The following is a 23124-nucleotide window of genomic DNA, read 5'->3' as shown; positions in this document are numbered from 1 at the left end:
AAATGATGTTTTCATAAGGACATTCCAGGGCCCTAAGTCTCAAGCATGACCCTAAAGCACTGAGTTAACAAGGTCTCCCTGTGAAAACAACAGGCCTAAAATCCCATAGCTTCATCAAATTTGAAATTATATATGAATGAATAAAGGGATAAGTTAGTTTACTCTCAGGTAATTGCAATATCCACTACTTTCTATAATATCTTTGTGAATTAAATTACAGTGTGTTGGGGGAAATCATATGTTTTCAGAGACAATGCTTTCCCCCCAATCAGGATGATCCCAAACCCTCTCTATCATGTCATTTAGAGTAATTGTCTTGCCTCTCAAAAATCCAAACCAGCTATTTAAAAAATACCAAAGTTATTCAGAGTCTTTCTTTCTGTAACGCAAGGTCATTTTGTTTGTGTGGTTGCTTCCATTGACCTATAGACAAAGCTCAATTGTACTTCTCACTAGGCTGTCTCCAAATGAATGCAGCAATGTATCTGGTGTTGCTTAGTATAAACTCACTTCAGTTATAAGTTATACCATACAGAGAACTGCCTTTGAAGAAGCAATCAACACTAAGGAATAGATACAGGTACATGACTAAAACTAGAGACAGACTGTCTAGATTACAATTTCAGCTTCACAAGAAATGTGACCTTCATCAAGTTATTTAACTCTGTAAGCCTTGGTTTCCCTTACCTGAAAAATGGGTATTGTAAGAGTATCTAGTCATAGATCCGCTATAAATCTTAAGTGAGACAGGTAATTCATACTTACCAAGCACGGCACTGCATTCAACATATTCTCAATAAATACCAGGCTCATCATCACTATTTTTTTTTTGAGACAGGGTCTCACTTGTCACCCAGGCTGGAGTGCTATGGCATGATCATGGCTCACTGCAGCCTTGACCTCCCAGTCTCAGGTGATTATCCCACCTCAGCCTCTCAGGTGACTGGGGCTACAGGCATGCACCACCACACACGGCTAATTTTTCATATTTTTTGTAGAGATGGGGTTCCACCACATTGCCTAGGCTGGTCTCGAACTCCTGGGCTCAAGTGATCCACTCGCCTTAGTCTCCCAAAATTCTGGGATTACAGGCATGAGCCACTGTGCCTGGCCTTCACTATTCTTATTATTCAAGAATTATCAATGGAATTTTCCCTCTTCTGCAAAATGTATGAAAATATTAGCTATTTCTAATCCAGATAAAAATTAAAATGGTATAACATTGAAATCTTCAAGGAAAAAGGCTCTCTGGGTGGATACCATAATCAGGAATCATGCTATTTATACCACTTCGTCCTCACAACAGCCCAGAGAGCTGGATATTATCATCTCCACATTAGAGATGAAGGTAAAGCTCACAAAAACACCAACAGCTAAAATGGGTAAGAGTGGTGAGTCAAACACTATCTCCCTGACTTCCAGTTCCTCATATTAAATCATGCTCCCCGCTTAGTGTCTGGTACCAGCAGTCTCACACTGAATGTCTGCTAATGAAAACATTAAAAACAACAACAACAAAATAAACCAATACTAAAGCACCAATAAGTATGTGTGCTTTATAAAGAAAGCCTACGCTTGGCCAGGCGCAGTGGCTTGCACCTGTAATCCCAGCACTTTGGGAGGCCAAGGTGGGAAAATCATGAGGTCAGGAGTTTGAGACCAGGCTGGCCAACAGGGTAAAACCCCATCTCTACTAAAAGTACCAAAATTAGGCAGCTGTGATGGCATGCACCTGTAATTCCAGCAACTCGGGAGGCTCAGGCAGAAGAATTGCTTGAAGCTGGGAGGTGGAGGTTGCAGTGAGCCAAGATCTCACCATTGCACTCCAGCCTGGGCGACAGAGCGAGACTCCATTCTGGGGTGAGGGAAGAAAGCCTAAGCTTATGCCTCATTTATTTAAACAACATTTAGTTAAACAAATAAACACACAATTTAGAGAGTCACTTAATATCTCTGGCAAGGGTAGATTCCAGTACTCTCCTTCTCCAATCCTAAAGGATTCTAAGTCTCAGTGTTATATCACCCTCCCCTTAAAAACTGATTGCTCTCATAGACTGCTGGTGAAAACGTAAAATACGTAGGCACTGTGGAAAGCAGGTTGGGTGTTGCTTATAAAACTTAACATGCACTTATATAACCTAATAGCTACACTCTTGGGCATTTATCCCAGAGAAGTAAAAACTTAGGTGCTCACAAAAATCTGTATACAAATGTTCTTAGCAGCTTTATTTGTATAGTCCCAAACAACCCAAATGTCCTTCAAGGAGTGAATGTTTAAATAAGCTGTGGTGCACACTATGGGATAGTATTCAGCAATAGAAAGGAGCAAACTATTTATAACAACTTCAATGGATCCCAAGGTGTTATCTCAAAAGGTTAAATCCAGTATAATTCCATTTATATAACATTCTTGAAATGACAAAATTAAAGAGATGGAGAACAAACAAGCATTTATCAGTGGCTAGGAAACAGTGGAGGGATGTGTGCACCTATACAGGGATGGCATTAGGGAAGGTCTTTTGTTTAATGGAACAATTCTGTATCCCGATTATTGTGGTGGTTACACATACCGTACATGAGACTAAATTGCACTGAACTACACACACACACACACACACACACACACACACACACACACACACAAATGTGAGTACAAAATGACCAAAACTGAACAAAGCATATAGTCTACTTTTACAGCAATGTACCAATAGTACCAATAAACTGGTTTTGATATGGTATTATAACTGTGTAAGATGTCACCATTAGGGGAGCTGAGTGAAGGGTACATAAAATTCTTCATGGGTAAGTAGACTCTTGTGAGTCTATAATTACAATTATTTCAAATGTAAGTAAAATAAAAAACAAAAATCCCAAGTGGCTTTTCAGCTCATTCATATGTAGAAACCCATAAACAGCAGAGGAGGACAACGTTCCTCCTTTTATGGGGTTGTGATTTCCCCCAAGTCACCCTAGCAGCAGACCAGAGACTGGAACTCATGCCACCTAACTCAAAATCCAATCCTCTGTCACACCTTTTATAATGGGATAAAATGAAGAAGCAAATGCATTAACATATCCACAATCGTGGGCTTTCAGTAAAGCCATTGCCCCAGTGACAAGTCCTTGGGTTTGGTTGTCCAAATGAACAGGGCCTTGAACACATCTAGACATGGAGCCACTTTTAACTCTGCCTGGAAAGGTCAGGGGAGGCTTCCCACATGTAGGGAAATTTGAGCCGAGTTTGAATGTTGGGTAAGAGGTCACCTGGCAAACCTGGAAGGAAAGAACAATCTAGGAAGCCGCAGCCTGGCCAGATTCCCAGCCTTGGAACACTACAGGATGGGGACAGGGGTTGTGTGACAGTGCAGGTACCTGTTGGGGAGAGCCAATATGAGCCTGCAATGAAGTGGATACCAGGTCCAAAAAGCCCCTAGTTCCATCTGACAGGTGGTAACTCTCAAAGCTCAAGGATAGACACCCACCATGCTCACCAATAACGGGGAGTCTCTTAACACTTCCCTTCGTATTTTAAGATGCTTACATTATATTTCTCTTCCACATGAATATCTTTTGCTAGTTAATATAAACAAGATGTCATGGTTCTCTCAATAAGTATAATAATGTGATGCTTTTGTCAGTTTTTTCTTTTTTCTGTCTAAGCAAAGCAAGTGATTCTAAGCAAAGGAAGTAAAATTAAGCTAGTGATGAAGGATGCCAAAATCACTACTCCAAATAATATACAAACTATAAAGGAATCTCAAGAGCAGGTTGAATCAGAAAAGGTATGCTCTGAGTATGCACTTCCTCAGTGCTGGTCTACACTTTCAACATAAACTTAGGTCATGTTTTTAGTTAGAAAATGTGGGGAAAAATAAAATGTACAGAGGCCGAATAAAAATACAGACATGTCCTACCAAAAGGAACCAATAAAATTCTTGACTTAAATTTAACAACTTTGTTCACTATGGCAGTAAAATATTAATGGCATTGCAAAGTTGAATTCACACGGGCAGTAATTCACAATCTCTGGAACAGAGTCTTTATTTTATATCAAGTCATTACATCAGTAAAAGTTACCAAAAACAAATCCATTTGACTTCCAGTATTTGAGGCAATAAATAGGGCCATTTCTCACAATGTCAAGTTGGCATAGAAATATGGAAACTGATAATAGTGAAAACCTACACGATACAAAGGAAATGGCCAGCCGTATGCCATAAATATGTCTTAAAACTAACAGTGTGATCCTGCTCCTGGTAGTGTTTGAGGGGTCTTCTGTTTTTTGAAATAATCTAAAACTCACAGCATGAGATACATGCTGCCCACTAGATGAGATCAGCTCTCCCAGCACTTGAGGTTGTTTCAAAAGTGTTGAGGCCCATGACTAATAAATCACTGCACGGTGACTGCAGCATCAAGTATATGCAGCCATGTGATTCCCTGTGCACCTGGGAAGGGCAAAGGAGGCAAGCAATTTCCTTGCCCGGATGCAGGGATGCCAACTCAAAAATGCCAGTGTGGCTCCTTCACCCGTATGCGAAACTTAGTTGCCCTTGGTTTTATAGGACAAGGAGAGAGAAAACCAACGACTTTCACATACAATAAACCATGGGCTCCTTAAGGGTGCTCATGTCTTATTTCTCCTTGTATCCCTACTCCTAAGACAACATCTCTCAATAAATGTTTTCTGACTAAACAAATCAATGCATGGTGCAATGCAGGAAACAACTAAAATGTGACACATACATTATTTATTCATCTTTTTTTTGTTACAACATTTATCAGATAACTATAATGAGCCAAAGATCATGCCAGCTAATGAGAAAGAGAAAAAAAAAATCATATGGCACAGTCCCTGCCTTTAAAGATGTAATAGGAGAGACGGACATGAACACTAATGACATAAAAAGGAGGAAGGGAAAAGCATAAAGTGGGGTTGTAACACGCTTCACGGTTTTAAACTGATCTATCGGCACGGGGGGAGGAAGAGATGCTTTTAAATTCTATCCCTGGAAAGCCGCCAGTGACCTACAGGGAAAACACACAGGGTCTGGAGGCAGAAGACTAAGTCAGACAGAAGAAAAAAAGGGACCCCTTCATATAAGCATCGTTACTGTGAGCCTGAAAAGCCTTCAAAAATCTCATTTCGGGCAGATTTATTAATATCTGCATTGAAGGCAAGGATGAAAGGAGCTTGGGGTGGGAGGTTGGCAGTCCTTAGACCATTAGGAAAACAGTGGACTGCTACAAAGGTTACTTCTCACTTTGATAGGATCTCATAAATCCATGTAAACTGGCCCCCTACTTTAGAGCCGGAGGACATTTTCTCTGTGGTTGCTTAATCTTAACTACAGGGATTGCTGAAGAGGTTTAAGTCACACTGTTTCAAAGCACAGTTCTGCTTAGTTCATCACAGTTAATGAAGCAAAAATGAATCCTTTTGCCATCCCAAAAGGATTTCTAGGTATCACAAACAAAAGAATGGAACTTAACCAGGAAAAATCTGGGATTAAAACAGGACATTTGGTCATCCCAGTCTTGTGGCAGCTCACACAAAGGATGCAATGTTAAAAATAGTATCAACAACATTCACACAGAGATGGTATCTAGAAACAACACAAAGATTGATGGCATACCAGCCCTGAAAGGACCTTAGAAGAGGAAGCCATAGAGACCAGGCATGCATACACACAGCAAGGTAGTTAAACAAATGCTTTAATGGAACAAAAGGGATGCGGGGGTGGGGGGGTTGGAGGATGGAAAAGGAAGGTCTTTGGTCTTGCTATTTCACCTACGTTCAATATCCGTGCTTAAAAAGGAGGAGGGAACATGGGACACATACAAAAAAGGTTATTAAAGGATGGGCAGAATATTCTCTGGCCTTAGGGAATTTACTCCTGGTTTAAACTTCTCCTTGGGCACTTGGCCCACAGCTTGACAGATCTACTTTCCCTACAGGATTCATTAAGCAAGGAGGCCCCTATCAACCAGTCCTTACTCGTTGTCAGGAATTCTAAGTTTCACTCCTGAATTTCAACTGACAATAAACAGAAGTGAAATAGATGAATCCAGAGATTGGTATTCAGAGTTCTTAAAATTTAGAATCTCAAATTCTAGGATGATCAACTTCCCCTAAATTCCAGAATAATTTTCTAATTCTCTAATATTAAAGTCCTTCTGAGATCTCTAGATCTTCATTCCAACCTAAATCCCAGAATAGGGATACAAGTCATACCACATCTCTCCAGTGTTTTGAGGAAAGGTGACAGGCTATACTGATGGTGGCCATGTGGGTGCCTGCGGGAGCTACTGAGACCTTCAAATGCAGAAGCATCTCCCGGGGATAGTTCTTCCTAGCCAGAGAGAAACCATAATAGGGTCCAGGGCTGATCGAGAGAGAATTTACTATTCCATTTCACAACTGTTCTTCTTAGGAGCATTTTCATATAAATGAGCACACTTTCCTGCTTAATCTTTTATTTAGACTCTTTGATTTTACACCTCTTTGCCTGAATGAAAAAACGCATGATATAAAAAGGCTGCTTAGGCCAGGTAAGGTAGCTCATGCCTATTATCCCAGCACTTTGGTAGGCTGAGGCAGGTGGATCATTGAGCTAAGGAGTTTCAGACTAGACTGGGGAACACAGTGAAACCCAGCTCTACTAAAAACACCAAAATTAGCCGAGCATGGTGGCGTGCACATGTAGTCCCCGCTACTTGCGGTACTGAGGCAGGAAGATTGCTTGAAACTGGGAGGTCGAGGCTATAGTGAGCCAAGACAGCGCCACTGTACTCCAATCTGGGAGCCACAGTGAGACTCTGTTCAAAGAAAAATACATATATAGAAAATTTTAAAAATTAAAAAATAAAATGGCTGTTTGGATGTGTGGTTATAAAGGATGAAGACTGTTTCTTTGGAAGAGTGCTATATATAGGCAGGTATATTAAGCAAACCAGTGTTTCTCAAACCACGAGTTATTTCTCATTAAGGCTTCCTGAAACAGTTTCTGGAATAATATTTTTTAACAGACTGGAATGGAATGGAGTGGGATGGCATGAAGTAGAATGGAAAATAAAATACTGGCATGTACCACATGCTGTCAGAATAGCTATTATCTGGTAAAACCTGTGCCATGGTAGGAGGCCAGAATGATGTCAATTTGACATTTAGAAAAATGGAAATGCAATGTTCATATTACTTTGAATACTTCACTGCATTACAATGCTTCAGAATCGTTTAATTGTAATTAGACTAAGTCTCAGAGTCTATAATTTATAGAGTTCAGATAGATTAATAAACAGGGTTAGAGATTTTACTACAATAGCAACGCTCTTTCTCCCTGAGGCATGGAAAGCCAGCAGCGACACGAATAGCTTGTGAGAGGGGTAAATGCCGTAACCAAACCATCTAAACCCTACATCTCAATCTCTTCCAAAGCATCTGCTTTCAATATGGCAGGTTGACCCAATAAACTGCAGAAGGTATAAAAAGTGTTTTTACTTATGTCTTTAAATAACCCTAAAAATATAACCTTAATAAAATATCTAAGACCAGAAAAATAAGGAAGTGAATTCTACAGTAAGTATATAGGTGGGTTTCAAAGTGTCACAATGTGTTATTCTATTTAATAAGAAAATGCTATGCTTCAATGAGGCATATTCCACTTCTCAGAATAAAAGTAATATGTCATAATAAAACACATTTACTTCAGTAATTTCTTTAATCAGTATTTACTCATGATTGCTAAAAAATTTATTTCACCCTTAAAACATATATATATATATATATATATATATATGTATATATACATACACTAAAAATTTCCCACATTTTTTTTCTTAATCAATAAAGCTCTTTCACACTAAAATGAACTCCAGATGGATTAAAGACTTAAACATAAGACCTAACACCATAAAAACCCTAGAAGAACACCTAGGCAAAACCATTCAGGACATAGGCATAGGCAAGGACTTCATGACTAAAACACCAAAAGCATTGGCAACAAAAGCCAAAATAGACAAATGGGATCTAATTAAACTCCAGAGCTTCTGCACAGCAAAAGAAACAATCATTAGTGTGAACCGGCAACCAACAGAATGGGAAAAAATTGTTGCAATCTACCCATCTGACAAAGGACTTATATCCAGAATCTACAAAGAACTAAAATAGATTTACAAGAAAAAAAAAACCCATTCAAAAGTGGGTGAAGGATATGAGCAGACAGTTTTCAAAAGAAGACATATATGAGGCCAACAAACATGAAAAAATGCTCATCATCACCGGTCATTAGAGAAATGCAAATCAAAACCACATTGAGATACCATCTCACACCAGTTAGCATGGTGATCATTAAAAAATCTGGAGATAACAGATGCTGGAGAGGATATGAAGAAATAGGAACACTTTTACACTGTTGGTGGGAGTGTCAATCAGTTCAACCATTGTGGAAGACAGTGTGGCCATTCCTCAAGGACCTAGAAATAGAAATTCCATTTGACCCAGCAATCCCATTACTGGGTATATATCCAAAGGATTATAAATTGTTCTATTATAAGGACACATGCACACGAATGTTCATTGCAGCACTGTTTACAATAGCAAAGACTTGGAACCAACCCAAATGCCCATCGATGATATACTAAACAGGGAAAATGTGGCACATATACACCATGGAATATTATGCAGCCATAAAAAATGATGAGTTTGTGTCCTTTTATGGACATGGATGAACCTGGAAACCATCATTCTCAGCAAACTGACACAAGAACAGAAAATCAAACACCACGTGTTCTCATTCATAGGTGGGTGTTGAACAATCAGAACACATGGACACAGGGAGGGGAGCAGCACACACTGAGGTTTGTTGGGGGGGTGGTCTAGGGGAGTGACAGCAGAGGGTAGGGAGTTGGGGAGGGATAACATGGGGAGAAATGCCGGATATAGGTGATGGGGAGGAAGGCAGCAAACCACATTGCCATGTATGTACCTATGCAACAATCCTGCATGTTCTTCACATGTACCCCAGAACCTAAAATGCAATAAAATATATATATACATAAAATGAAAAAAAATTTTAAATTAAAAAATAAAACACTTTCTGTATAATTTACTATTTCTAAATCCTTGGTCAGCTTAATTCTGCCTTAAGTAGGACATAATTTGTTTTAACTGAGACATAATTATCCCGATTGTGGCTCTTTAATTATTTTATATTACTAAATTGAAAGTCAGTGTATTTTTCAAGTAAATATGATTAAAACATTAATAAATATATAAAATTTTGTCATTTTAAAATAATTAAAAACCCATAGAAATAAATAGCTTTTCATTAATATATTTAAGCTTTACCTTTTTAGTCTTATGTTTGTGTCAAAACTAGGCATCTATCTCTTTGTACTTCTTCTCACTATACTTCCCTGATGAGAGTACCATACACACTATAGCTACTAAAGAAAAAAATATTTCCTGAATGGAAAGACTACATGACACATGAAAAATTTATTCCAATATCCAATTACAGTCTAACTTATTTATTAAATTTTATTCCCTAAAGCAAATTCTTATTCGCTATATAACCTATCTCCTTTAATCAACAGAAAGCCCTCAATCCAACCATTCAATATTACATCCACTTAACTATCCTGTCGTCTTGAATAAGCTGGCTGCAGACGATTGTGCAAGGAGTTACATATAGAAATTCAAATACCAGAAACTTTTAAAAAAGTAACCAATAGCTTTTTCTATTTCTTTTTTCCAAGGGTTCCATAAAATTGTAATCAATCCTCTCACCAAAAAAATTTAAACAGTACAAATTACCACAAAGTTTAATGATAAAAAACTGAATTTTGTTGCTTTCCCAGTGGAATATCTGAAAGGCCAAGAGAAAATAATAAGAGAAACCGAACCTTATTCATTCCCTTACATATCTTCCTAATTCCAGGCCACCTGCCCCAAATGATAATCTAAATCTTTAGCCAAATGGAGAAAACCAAGTATTTGGCAACCATCAAGAGATAATCAGATTTTTCTTGTGTCATACGTCAGTGCCATGGGTTGAAGGGGGAATTATTTGGGCCAATTTCCAAAGATGTAGTGAAAATTAAATACACTCTCAGAAGTTTTGGCCTCAGTGTGGCTTATAACTCAAATCAATAGCTTATAAAATTTCAAAGCTCTGAAGATATTCAGAACAAAAAGAATGAAACATTTCATTTTATGGCTAATATGTTTTAATATCAAAAGAAATGTAGAAACTATGAAGAACTAGCAACACACATAAAGCCATTATCTCGTAGATTTTTCTCTCCTGGTTGATTTCACACTTGCAATCCCAGAGAAGCTTGTAAATCACTCAGCCAAACACCATGCCAGAATTCCCACTCTGACAGGCAAGTACAAGGCACTCAGGGAACACAAAATAATTTTTATTACCTTAATCTAGACAATTATGAGAAGATAAATCTGCTACAAAATGCCATAATTCACTCACTCACTCACACGTGTGTAACACCTATGTGTCAAGCCCTTTGCTGGGGGATGATGTGGCAAATAGAATTGTGTCCACCCTCAGAATTTATAATTAGGTGGAAGACAAAAGACTGGATACAAATAACTAGAGTTCAAAGTCAAATGTTGTAACTACCATGAGGCTGGCATAAACAAAACACACTAGGAGTCAGGAAGAGGCAGAAATTACTTCTAGTTTATGTGATCAGGCAGGGCTTTTTGGAAACAGACCACATTTAAATTGGGTCTTGAAGGATGAATAAGATTTTGAAAGCAGAAACTGATGGATAATTTGAAAAATGAAAAGAAAGAGGGAGAGTGCTGACATTTTCCAGAAGGCTAGCAAGTATGCCAGCACTGTGCGCTAGGAGCTTTTATGTATGATATCTCATTTATTTTCAATGGGAAAGCACCATGGGATTCGGCTATAGAATTTAGGAGAAAGGGCCGGGCGCGGTGGCTTACGCCTGTAATCCCAGCACTTTGGTAATGTGGGCGGATCACGAGGTCAGGAGTTTGAGACCAGCCTGACCAATATGGTGAAACCCCGTCTCTACTAAAAATATAAAAATTGGCCGGGCGTGGTGGCACACACCTGTAGTCTCAGCCACTTGGGAGGCTGAGGCAGAAGAATTGCTTGAACCCGGGAGGCAAAAGTTGCAGTGAGCTGAGTTCACACCACTGCACTCCAGCCTGCGTGATAGAGAGAGACTCTGTCTCAAAAGAAAAAAAAAAAAAAAAAAAAAAAGGAATTTGGGAGAAAGGAGAAAAGGCAGGGAAGATGGGTTGTGTGAGAAGGCGGCAGGGTGCCTCCAATACTGAGCCAAAAAATCTGAACTTTACATGAGGAAAAAATGGGAAAATACCAACCACGTTTTGGCTGCCAAAAGAGAAGAAGAGAAAGAAGACAGAAAGAAATAAAGGGTATTGGGTCATACATATTGCTATGGATAATTGATACAAATAACTGCCAAGCACATTTAAATAATTTTGATGATTGCTTATGTAATGCCTGTATGCTGTATTTCACTAAAAGTATTAAGATTTGGAAGAATCCTAAAAGATAATTTATTTCACCTTCAACTCAATTGAATAAATCCCTCTACAACATCCCAGAGAGATCCGCCAGCCAGTCTCAACGCTTACACTACAGGGAACCTCACAGCAAGCCCCTGCTATGTGTCAAGGCCTCTGTCAGAGGAGGTTACATTTTCCACAGCTTGAGAGGTTGCAAAGCATTTCTCTGAGCTAAAATCTCCCTTGCAGCTTGGTCCTTTGGTCCCAGATCACACACAAAACAACTTTTTTCCATCTATTCTAAGACACGCTTTTTACACATTTTAACAACTATAAAATCAGAGGGAGCCTTTACCATCAATTCTGCATTATAACTTTAATAGGCAGCAATTTTTCCCAGAAGCAAATAAAATAATGATGCATTTTATAGCCAGTGGTATCTCAGATGCAATAAAACAAGTAGGATAATATTTTACAAAAGGTTGACCTAACCCCTCTTCAATGGCTAATCTCTTTTCCATATTTGACAAATTCCTCAAAAGTAGAGATACCAAGCCAAGGTTCTGCAGCCAGACACTCCCCAGCCCAGCAACAGTCTCCTATTTACCAGCCGAGTGACCTTGACCTGAGTCACACTTCTTTAAAATTTTAGTTTCCTCATCTATAAAAGAGGGCTAACAATAATACTTGCTTCATAGGCTTTCTGTGTGTGCATTACACTGGATAATACGCATAAAGTCTTTTGCACAGTGTGCAGCACACGGTCAACATTCAGTAAATGTTAGCCATGATCGTAATCAATCATCATCATCACCCACCTCTAGATTAAATATGACATACTTGCTAAAACTTTGTCTGCTTCTGGGTCCACTCCAGTTTGTCAACACCCTCCTAAATAAAACATGTTTTGTCAGCTCTCCTGCTCTCTTCAAACCACCTATTGTGCTAGTTCCCTTTTACTCTAAAGACAACGATTTTACTATCTTTTCATTACATCTTTATTGTTTCCTTTAGTTGTGTCACCTTGACTATATTTTTTAGGAAAACTTTTCATTATCACTGTTAATCTGTAAAGCGCTTACTATTTTGTCACACCTGGCTACATAAGTATTTTGTTGGAAAATGGACGCAATAGGCTCTCACTAGTTCGGCTTACATGTGGTATGGAAGGACAATTGCTGCCTTTACTCTTGATAGGCTTTCTCTACTTACAGAGCCTAGGTTATAGTCTCTCAGATACAGATGAAGAAGAATGGCCAAGAAAGTATTTGCCGAAGAAATTTTTACAATTTACACATTCAGGCAGACATGTGGAGACTAAGTATGAATACCAAAAGGGCAGAACAGCATGCAGGAAGAAGACAAGGGTGGTTCCCAACTCCAGGCGGTTAGAGCTATTCACCACACGCCTGCCCATACCCAACTCGCCCACAATTCTCTGTTCCTATTATGAGCTACATGTTTGTGTCTCTCAAAAATCCTTATGTTGATGCCCTAACCCACAATGTGACAGTTTGGAGATGGGGCCTCTTTGGTAGGTAATGGGGTTTACATTAGGTCCTGAAGTTGGGGCCCTGTTAATGAGATTAGTGCTCTTATAAGAAAAGGAAGGCAGAGAAAGATCTCTCTCCATGCACATGCACCAAGAAAAAGCCACAGTGAGAAGATGGCTGTCTACAAGCCAGGAAGTGGGTTTGCATTATAATTTCAACTCTGCAGGTTGGCGTAACCCCTCTGCAGGCAGGCAGGAATCAACTGCAGGTACCTTGATCTTGGAATTGCAACCTCCAGAGCTGTGAGAAATAAATGTTTGTTTTTTAAGCCAGCCCCCCCAGTCTGTGGCATTGTGTGATAGTGGCCTGAGCAGACTAAGGCAGTAATTGGTACCAAGAGTCAGGAAAGACATAAGAAACGGGTAGCTTCAACAGTAGCGGCAACTCCTGCAACCAATTTGCGTATTAAGAACCAGGGCCTCTCAGATCTAGGAAACAACTGCAGATGGTGTGGAGACTGGCTACCACTAAATCCACAAAAATGCTACTGCAAGTTGCAAGCACAAAAAATACTCCCAAAAAGGGTCAAGGCTTTTGAACAAAGATATTAATTCCCAAAGCAAATCTGTATGATATTTAATACAAGGAAAAATTATAGATCCAGTAGCCATTCATCCCAACAGAAAGCACTGCCACCGGTCTATTAGTTAGCAATGTCATCAAGAGTATAATTTTTTAAATATAAATGACAACATGTGACTAAGGCAGAGCTTAGGAAAAGGGCAATATCGAAGTCTAAACTTATCACAGGTGAGGATGGGATTTCATGTTAGCTAACCTAAAATGAGAGGGAACAGGGAAAGCATCAAATTAACAAATTCAGTGGCAGCCTGATACTTCTGTAGTCAAGTGTGACAAAATAGTAAGTGCCGTACAGATTAACAGTGATCATTAAAAGTTTTCCTAAAAAAAGAAAAACATATATATATATATATAGAGAGAGAGAGAGAGAGAGAGAGTCAAGGTGACAAAACTAAATGGACCAATGAAGATGTACCAAAGAGACAGTAAAAATCATTATCTTTACAGTAAAAGGGAAATAGCAGAATCGGACGCTTGAAGAAAGCAGGAGAACTGAGGTAGTAGCATGCCACAGACTACAGGCTTCCTCTGAACAGAGTGGATGTTAGTTGAAAAAAAAAGTAGAAGAATCAAGGGACTGTGAGGAGCTCCAACCAAGCTAAAAATTTTTGCCAAAGTGCAGTTTTTAAAGGAAAATTCAGTATCTCTAGAATTTTAGTTACCATCCAGCTCAATCCCCTTGCAGTTAAGATGAGAAAAATGAGACATCCCCTAAGGCTTCAAAGCTAAGGCACCAACAGAACCAAGATGGAACAACTTAGGTCCGAAATCTGGATTCACAGCTTTCCCTCCCAAAAGTTTATAATCTAGTCCAAGAATAAAAACACAGCTGGAATTATCCCATGAAAAGCCAAGGATACAAAAGTAAAAGACTGGTCACAATAACAAACCAACTAACACAAGGTTCTATGCTCTCCCCTTGAGCAGAGAACTCTGAAATGTGGAGATATTGGAGCCCCTAACCCTCACCTGCAGGACGCTGTTCTTCACTCCAGTGCAACAATGTCCAGACCACACCCAGAGCTGATGATATATTCGGTCATCAGTAGCTGAATATGTTCCACACAAAAACATGCTTGAGATTAAAACTGTGAGGCTGAGCTGTTGGGTTTTGGGGCCATTGCTTAAGATTAATATTCTTGGATCTTCTGGCCAGTCTTGTTTTTCAGGGAAACAAGACACAACTCAGTATTTTAAGTTGTAGCAAATTCTCAAAAGACATATAGAAATGAAGTCTTGAGGCTTTATTCAGATCTCCTGTCCACCCTGACAAAAAAAAAATTTAAAACAAAAAACATACACATAAGAAAAAATAATCTTACCTGATGGATTTTGTAAATACAGGAAAAAAAATACGCAGATGAATCTTTTTCCTTGCCTTTCATCCTCTCTATAACAGCTCTGCACAAATCTCTAAGAATCAAAGAAGGCTTTGGGAGAATTCCTGTTAAGACTTGTTGGCAACCTTCCAACACACAGAGCCACATGGCGGAGATGTTTTCAGAACCTGCATTAATACCTAACAATGGAGATGTTTTCAGAACCTGCATTAATACCCAGCAACGGAGATGTTTTCAGAACCTGCATTAATACCCAGCAACGGAGATGTTTTCAGCACCTGCATTAATACCCAACAACGGAGATGTTTTCAGCACCTGCATTAATACCCAACAACGGAGATGTTTTCGTAACCTGCATTAATACCCAACAACGGAGATGTTTTCAGAACCTGTATTAATACCCAACAACGGAGATGTTTTCAGAACCTGCATTCACACCTGACCATGAGCAGGCAGAGCACACACCTGTAAACCTGGTTAGCACGAGGCTCTACAGCTGGTAAAATAAACATAAATACAATTTCTTCCTAAATGCCCTTTCTTCCTTCAAAACTCAGAGTCTACACATGACTATTCTCAACCCTGAATGACACTCCCAGAACTACCAAACTCAGCATCTACTTCTCAAGCATCTTGCATCATCAATCTCCAACATCCTGCCTCTCCAATCAGAGTCACAGACACAGTAGTTTTATTTGCAAAGCTCAGAAGTTCTCCGAGCTTTTTGTATTCAACACCTTTGAAAAATCCTCAATCCCCAATCCCACGGCAACCCTCTACCATAAGGGACAGAAAAGTGTACAGTTGCCACACAGTATCACAGGACTGCTCAAAAACTTGCAGTCTGTTATGGTTCGCTTCATGTGTCAACTTGGTTAGACTACAGTACCCAATTATTCAATCAAACTCTAATCTGGGTATTGCTGTGAAGGTATTCTACAGATATGATTAACACTGACAATCAGCTGACTTTAAGTAAAGGCAAAATTATTCTTGATAACCCGAGTGAGCCTTTTCCAATCAGTTGAAAGGCCTTAAAAGCAAATACTGAGGTTTCCCTGAAGAAATTCTGACTCAAGACTGCAACATCAACTCCTGCCCAAGGATTTCCTTATGTGTGAATGGCATAATAGATACATATGTAAAACCTCCTACAGGTTCTATTTCTCTGGAGAACATGGATTGATACATAACCCAATGCCCTCTTTGCATCACTACGACCTCTTTAAATTAGGGTTGCAAACTCAATTGTTAATGGGGGCCTGACAGGTAATGTCACTGGTGAAAATGTCTGCTGGACAATAAATGACAATGAACAGGCTGCCTCAGTGTCCAAGGGACATGAGAGAGTTCTGAAAACTACACTGAACAGGGGACACATCCACTTACAGGGGACGGCAGAGTTGCCAGATTGCAATTGGGGCCAGTGCTGCTAAATGCTCTATTTGTTCAAGAAAGGCCAGAAGTCCACACTTTTAATATGTAACATTTTATACTGCATGTAAAATGTAATGTGTTACAATTCTTAACTACTTGCAACTAATTCAAATTTAAGGTACCTAGTAATTTAACTCTATGAAAATCAAATACAATGAGTCTGGGAGCCAGATGGGAGAGGGAGAAACAGGCTCTCATGTGGTCCTCACAACGTCCCTATGAGGTAGGTACTATTATTAAGCCCCTTTTGCAGATGAAGAAACTGTGACATCAAAAGAATAAATAACTCAGGCAAGGTCACATACATAGAAAGCGGGGCTGCCGGGATGTCAACCCAGGCAGACCACAGGGCCATGAACAACATTGCACACCTTTTCGAGCATCATGATTGAAGAGTTTTAGCTCTGAATTTTCACTTCTGTTAGGCTTATAAAGGCAGTCATGGAAATTTTACAGGTAGAGAATATGTGGCCCAGGAAACTCAAGACATGTTGAAAGTCTAACCCATGTAGAAGAGTCAAGAATTCAACTGAAGCCTTACTCCTTTGCCTTTCAACTCAGAACGTACACCACTGTCTCAGGAAAGCTCACCACTAACGAATTTCTAATGAATGGTCTTGCTGGGCTTTTGTATTATTATTATTATCTACTATTTTTAAAATTAAACATTTTAGTCCTTGAATCAGGTTTAGAAAATATAATAATCCCCAGAGTGCCTACCACTCAATTTTTAAAATTAAATGTTTCAAGTACAATAGAAATCTCACACATATTCTTTACCACTGCAGAACAAACCAGGATCCTGAATTTTGTGTATATCATTCACAAACATGTACAATTTATTACACTGTTACTTTACATGCATACATGTAGTATTGCTTTGCATGCTTTTAAACCTGAACTAGGTGGAAACATAAGGCATATACCCTTCTGCAACTTGTTTGTTTCATTAACATTATACATTTGACATTTATTGACTTTTACTATTGCATAGCACAGGATGGTTACCTATTTGTTTTTATTAGACATTCAGGCTGTACCAGGAAACAAAGCAGCTTTGTACATGTCTTTTTATGAATAGGTGTGAGGCTTTCTCTAAGGGTGGATAAGTGGGGGTGGCTAAAATAATTTTACTATAGTTATATAAAATGCTAACATTGGGGGAAGTGGGTGAGTTAGGGATATAAGGGGACTCTATGATTTTTTCAACTCCAAGCAATTCACCATAGGATCACAATGCCTTGGGCTGAATCCCAGACACAGACGAGACTTCCACAGCAGTAGAAATGAACAGGCTCTAGGCTCCCGCATCCCAGAAATGCCACAAAACTGCCAAATGAAACTGGCTGTTTGTATTTGCATAATAGCTGAACTTATATACGGTCAAGTATGGTTAACTAAAATCAAAGCAATTCTTTGAATATTTATAAACCAAGACAAGCAGAAGGTATTTATACTAAAAAAGCAACAAAGCTCCATTAGTGAAAAAGTCTTTCAAGCTACCACTCTCTATCCAATATATGAAATGACTTGCCTTTTTCCTAGGTTTAAATTGTATCTGACATATTTGTTTAATTCTATGCATTTGGGGACACATCTAGAAGTTTGAGGCCCTCCAACTATAAGGGATGGGAGGGCCTCTTGGAATTTAAGCATCTATTCTTTGTCTTCCTGTTCTTTCCAACCAGTGAGATACCCTGTGCCAGGAGAAAAATCTGTTTATGTAAAGTCTCCTGAGAGTGGGACTAGGAGCTACATGGACCAAACCCAAGCCCAGCCATCTCCTCTAGGAAGTCTGCCAGGGCTAACCTCATCTGAACCACATCACTCATCTCCTCCTCTCTCCCTTTTAGACTTACACATTCCCTTTGGTCTCAATCACTTAGCACTTGCGGATGTTTTGATTGAGATCATCTGTAAGTCCCTGTTATGTTTTCTCTTCCTACATGGATTGTAAACTTTTCAATGCATTATGTCAATCCATCAACAAGGGCAATTGCCAGAATACATCAGAAAGAAGCTGAAGAGGAAAAGAGTATGAGGCTTGGCAATGTCTCTGCTATTACAACTTAAGGATGCTACAATCTTTTTGAGGACTCAGATTCCTTGGCATTCTTCAGTTTCAAAGGTAGTTTCCTCCCATTAAACTCTATTGGTGGAATCTCTTCATTTTACCTTCCTCTAGTGACAGTATTGCATACAAGATACATGGACCCAGGAGACATAATCACTGCCAATAAGAACCATCTGATTATTTTATTTTCTTTTTTTGGTACCTCTCACAATACAAGTAGCCTGCTATCAACTAAGCACTATTCAGTACATGTTGGTTAAAGTAGCAAAGTGATAAGCCTGTGGCTGGGGAATAAACAGACTCAGCAGCTTCTTTATCTGAAGTGTGTGTTCTCTATCTAGCCTTCTCCATCATGGCCCACACTCAGGAACAGTTTGACATTTTAGCACCATATGGCTGAGTGAGGATCCAAAGGCCTCACTCACGAAAAATTGCCAGCCCACTTGGCATTTCCTACATTTGCCCAGGCAGATGGCACTAGGCACCCAGCTCACAGCTGCAGCCTGAGTTAGGTCTAGGAAGACCAGGGTCTCTCCAGGATGCCAGGTCAGCAAGGACCCAGGGCAACGGCAACAGAGCTTTGCAGGTCAGCACTTCAAAGCCAAAGCTAATAATCTAACACTCATCTACCCAGAGTTCTGGCACAGCTGAGACAATGTCCTGGTAGTTTTGCAACCACCTTTCTATCAGAGGTATCCTGTAACTATGCTCTACACCAAAATGCCGTATCTTTAAAGCACGCTGTGGTATGCACACTTACCTTGGGATGCTTGGGAACATCAAGAAACCTCCTAGGACTACTGACACAAAGCGAACAGAGAGGTGTGATAAGAGGGATCCCATCCCAGAATACACCTAGATTTCATCGTTAGGGATTTTTGTTCTACTGGGTTATGAAACACCCTTGCTTGTTATAATTTTTAAAGTGCTACACTTATTATAAGCTATAAACACAGAAATTTTCTAGTGCTTCTGTAAGAGCAGCTCCCTATACGATGAAACAATATCTATTAGTATGTTGTAAAAAGCAGGAAAGTTTCAGGTGGTTCCAAGGCAGGGAATGGACACCTTAGGGAGGTATACAGGCAGCAGGTGCCAGAGAGGTTAGCAAGCACCAGGCAAGCACCACAGAAAGAAAAGGCAAATGTGAATCAAAGACAATTTGCCTCAAGATCTGGAATGAGGATATTTTACAGGCAAAAGTGTTCAGACTTAGGCTGAGATCCTTGAATCACGTCCCTAAGCAAAGCTTTGTTGTAACTTGCCATGTCTCAGTTCTTTAGATCCTAAAATCTCTCTTAAAAAACATAAAAACATGCACATACTAATAAATTCCCAAAAACTAGGTCTAAGATTTGTTTGGCTCACATAAAACTGAGCCCCATGCAGACACATGCTGTTCAGGAAAAGGGCCATGGGGCTCACAGTAATGCAATATTATATATGCAGAGATACAACAGAAATCTTCCCAGTTTATAGTGCTAAAGCTGGCTATTTAGAGGATGAGAAATTCCAAACGGACATACAATTTCTTGTGTAATAACAGTTAATCTGTGTAAAAACCTAACAGGATCATTAAGCAGGATTTTTACATTTCCTTTAAGGCTCACCAAATTTCATCCTCCCTCTAGTAAGCCTTGCATTCCGCTAGACATACATGCACTTGAGGGAAATATAATTTGCACGAAAATTCTTTTGTCATCTGACTTCACCTCTAAAGTCCAAGATGCAGCATCCAAGTCAGGGAACTTGGTTACTTGGAAGAAAAAAAAATGGGGCAATGGGTGGGTTGAGGAGGGTGTGAGAGCAAGTATGTAAAAATATATCTAGGACAATCTATTATTCAATGTTATTTAACTTCTCTTAAACTGCATACTTCATTAGAATGCGCTTAAATGTTTGTGATATAGAAAATGAGAGAAATAGACTGGAAGAGATAATATTCTAACAGGATAAAATACCTCCCAAAGCCAGAAGTCCACATAACAAAGCCAAGAACCCAACATCTAAAACCACAACATGGCAGTATTCATCAAACACTCAGAACAAAGATTGGTTTTTGTAGCAGGAACCTACGGTGACTTTACAGAGGAACTCAGCTTTGAAAAGTGGCTGGGTCTTAAATGTTTTGGCAGAAAGACTTCATTAAATCAGTCTTTTTCTAAGGCTGGCATGGGAGGAGTTTCAAAGTCTCCAACCAAAAGCTACAGAAGTCCTCACAGCATGGCCATCCTAGGAGAGGCTTTCCAAGGCTTTCTTTAAAAAGCTGGCAATCCTTGATCCCCTCCTTCCTGGTCACTGTGATTTCAGAAGTGTTAAATAAAATGCAAGAATTTCAAAGCACCAAAAGCTGGTTTGTTGCCAGTATAACTGAAAGAACGTTGAGGCCAGGTGCAATGGCTCATGCCTGTAATCTCAGCATTTTGGAAGGCTGAGGCAGACAGATCTCTTGAGCCCAGGAGTTTGAGAGCAGCCTAGGCAATGTGGTTAAACCTCATCTCTACAAAAACTACAAGAATTAGCTGGATATGGTGGCATGCACCTACAATCACAGCTACTCAGGAGGCTGAGGCAGGAGGATGACCTGAGCCTGGGGAGGTTGAGGATGCAGTGAGCCCTGATGGCACCACTGCACTTTAGCCTGGGCAACAGTAACATCTTGTCTCAAAAAAGAACATCAGCAGAGGAAGAACGTTTAACAGAGATCTAGAAGGCTTGGATATCCCTTCATCCCATCTAATTTCTTCATGCAGTTTGAAATTAAGAATTTGTAATAATTGGCCGGGTGCAGTGGCTCAAGCCTGTAATCCCAGCACTTTGGGAGGCCGAGGTGGGTGGATCACGAGGTCAAGAGATCGAGACCATCCTGGTCAACACGGTGAAACCCCGTCTCTACTAAAAATACAAAAAAATTAGCCGGGCATGGTGGCGTGTGCCTGTAATCCCAGCTACTCAGGAGGCTGAGGCAGGAGAATTGCCTGAACCCAGGAGGCGGAGGTTGCGGTGAGCCGAGATCGCGCCATTGCACTCCAGCCTGGGTAACAAGAGCGAAACTCCGCCCCCCCCAAAAAAAAAAAAAAAAAAGAATTTGTAATAATTTAGATAAGTTCAACAGTATCCAAAATGATTCTATTTTCCTCTGAAGAAAGGATATGCTAGGGAAACCAGTAATGGAAATAAAAATGATGTTTTACATATTTAAGAGAAGAGACTTTCTTAAAAGCCCCAAAGTACCTTATAAATACATCTACCTACACATGATATATAACTATCATGTATTTATTTTTTAAAGCAGGACTCCTAGGAATATATACTAGGCAACACTTTGTTATATTAATCCAGATATTAAAACTATTTGAAGGTAATACAGTTATTATATAATAATGTTTATAGATATTGTCTTGTGCCTAATTTACCTTATCTTTAATCTGAATTCAGTGTTGTCATTAGATACATACACAGGTAGGCAGTAAATTATTGGGTTTATAGAGACTACGATCCATATAAGCTAATTAGTCATTAAAACTATCTTTTCCAAATAGTAAGTAAAATATGTTTTGGGGGTTTTCAAGAAGATCCAAACCTAAGTTCTACTAGTACCATAATGAATAACTTTTTAGTTGCCTAGAATTAAATTTTAAGCATAGACATTTCTATCAGTGCATGTCTGCCGCCTTAAGAAATGTCCTGGATCCACCTGACCTGTAATATTTCCCTTTGGGCTTAACAGAGTCAACATTCTTATAGTTGACTTAGTTAGAGGCAACTGTAATGTAACTTTGAGCTATTTTTTAGGCAAAATATCAGATAACTGTAAGAATATCAGATATTTTGCCTAAAAATATGTTATTTCGAAATTGTTTTCACCCTTTGCCCAACACCTCAAAAATACCTCAAAGTTATTTCCTATAATCAAACAGTTTGCCCACCTTCCTGTGTTCAGTATAAAATCTAGAAACGCTGCATCAGAAGACCTGGCCACAACCATCCCAAAAATAAGGGGGTTATCGGAGACTTAAGCCCTGAGTCATAAAACCTCCGAACTGAATTCAAGGAATGGAAGACACTGGTGGAGAATCCATCATTAACTGCACAGAAACAATTCCCAGGTGCAGATGTAGATTTTTGATAAAGAGAAGCCTCCACCAGGAGGAGGCTTGAAAGCCTGAATTTAGTTACTTCTCCATCTCCTCATTCTTCTACCCCACTCTCTACTTCTCCTTCTCATTTACAGCCTCCACCCGCTCTCCCCGCAGGCCCCATATCACCCCTCTGCTCTCTCCCTCTCCTCCACACTCCCACGGCTTGATGCTCTGCTTTCTGTGTCTTGCTTTCGCAGTATCCAGCTTTCTAGTAAATCGTCACTGAATCAACATCTTTCACTGGAATTTTGTGTAGACAGCACTGTCCTGGGAAGATAGAAAAGCTAAAGAAAGCCTCCTCCTTTAAGACATGTAAAGCCTGGACATAAATGGCCACAGAATCTTCATTGCTAGAGTCAAGACTGTAATACGGATTCCAGTGATTGATGCTGGGCCTTTCAAAGCCCCATCTCCACTCTCCAGAGTGCAGGCAGAGGGACAGGACATGGGGGAGACGTTGAAAGAATGGCTA

At 39.6% G+C, this 23124-nt stretch overlaps 1 protein-coding gene and 1 long non-coding RNA gene across 5 annotated transcripts in view; both read right to left on the bottom strand.

Annotated features, from left to right (window-relative positions):
* Positions 1 to 23124, bottom strand: part of DOCK4 (dedicator of cytokinesis 4) — a 483746-nt gene that overhangs the window by 401205 nt on the left and 59417 nt on the right. The window lies entirely within an intron of this gene.
* LOC116549962 lies at positions 174 to 20979 on the bottom strand. Its single transcript, XR_004268174.1, has 3 exons — positions 12245 to 20979; positions 6461 to 6464; positions 174 to 184 (listed from the first exon to the last, which is right to left on the bottom strand). It is a non-coding gene; the product is annotated as an uncharacterized LOC116549962 (long non-coding RNA).

Source organism: Sapajus apella, unplaced genomic scaffold (genome assembly GCF_009761245.1).
Source record: "Sapajus apella isolate SASKATOON/1434 unplaced genomic scaffold, GSC_monkey_1.0 scaffold7, whole genome shotgun sequence".
In the NCBI taxonomy this organism is placed as follows: Eukaryota; Metazoa; Chordata; class Mammalia; order Primates; family Cebidae; genus Sapajus; species Sapajus apella.
Note: the sequence above shows the minus strand (reverse complement) of the source record. Positions and strands in the feature narration are given on the sequence as shown.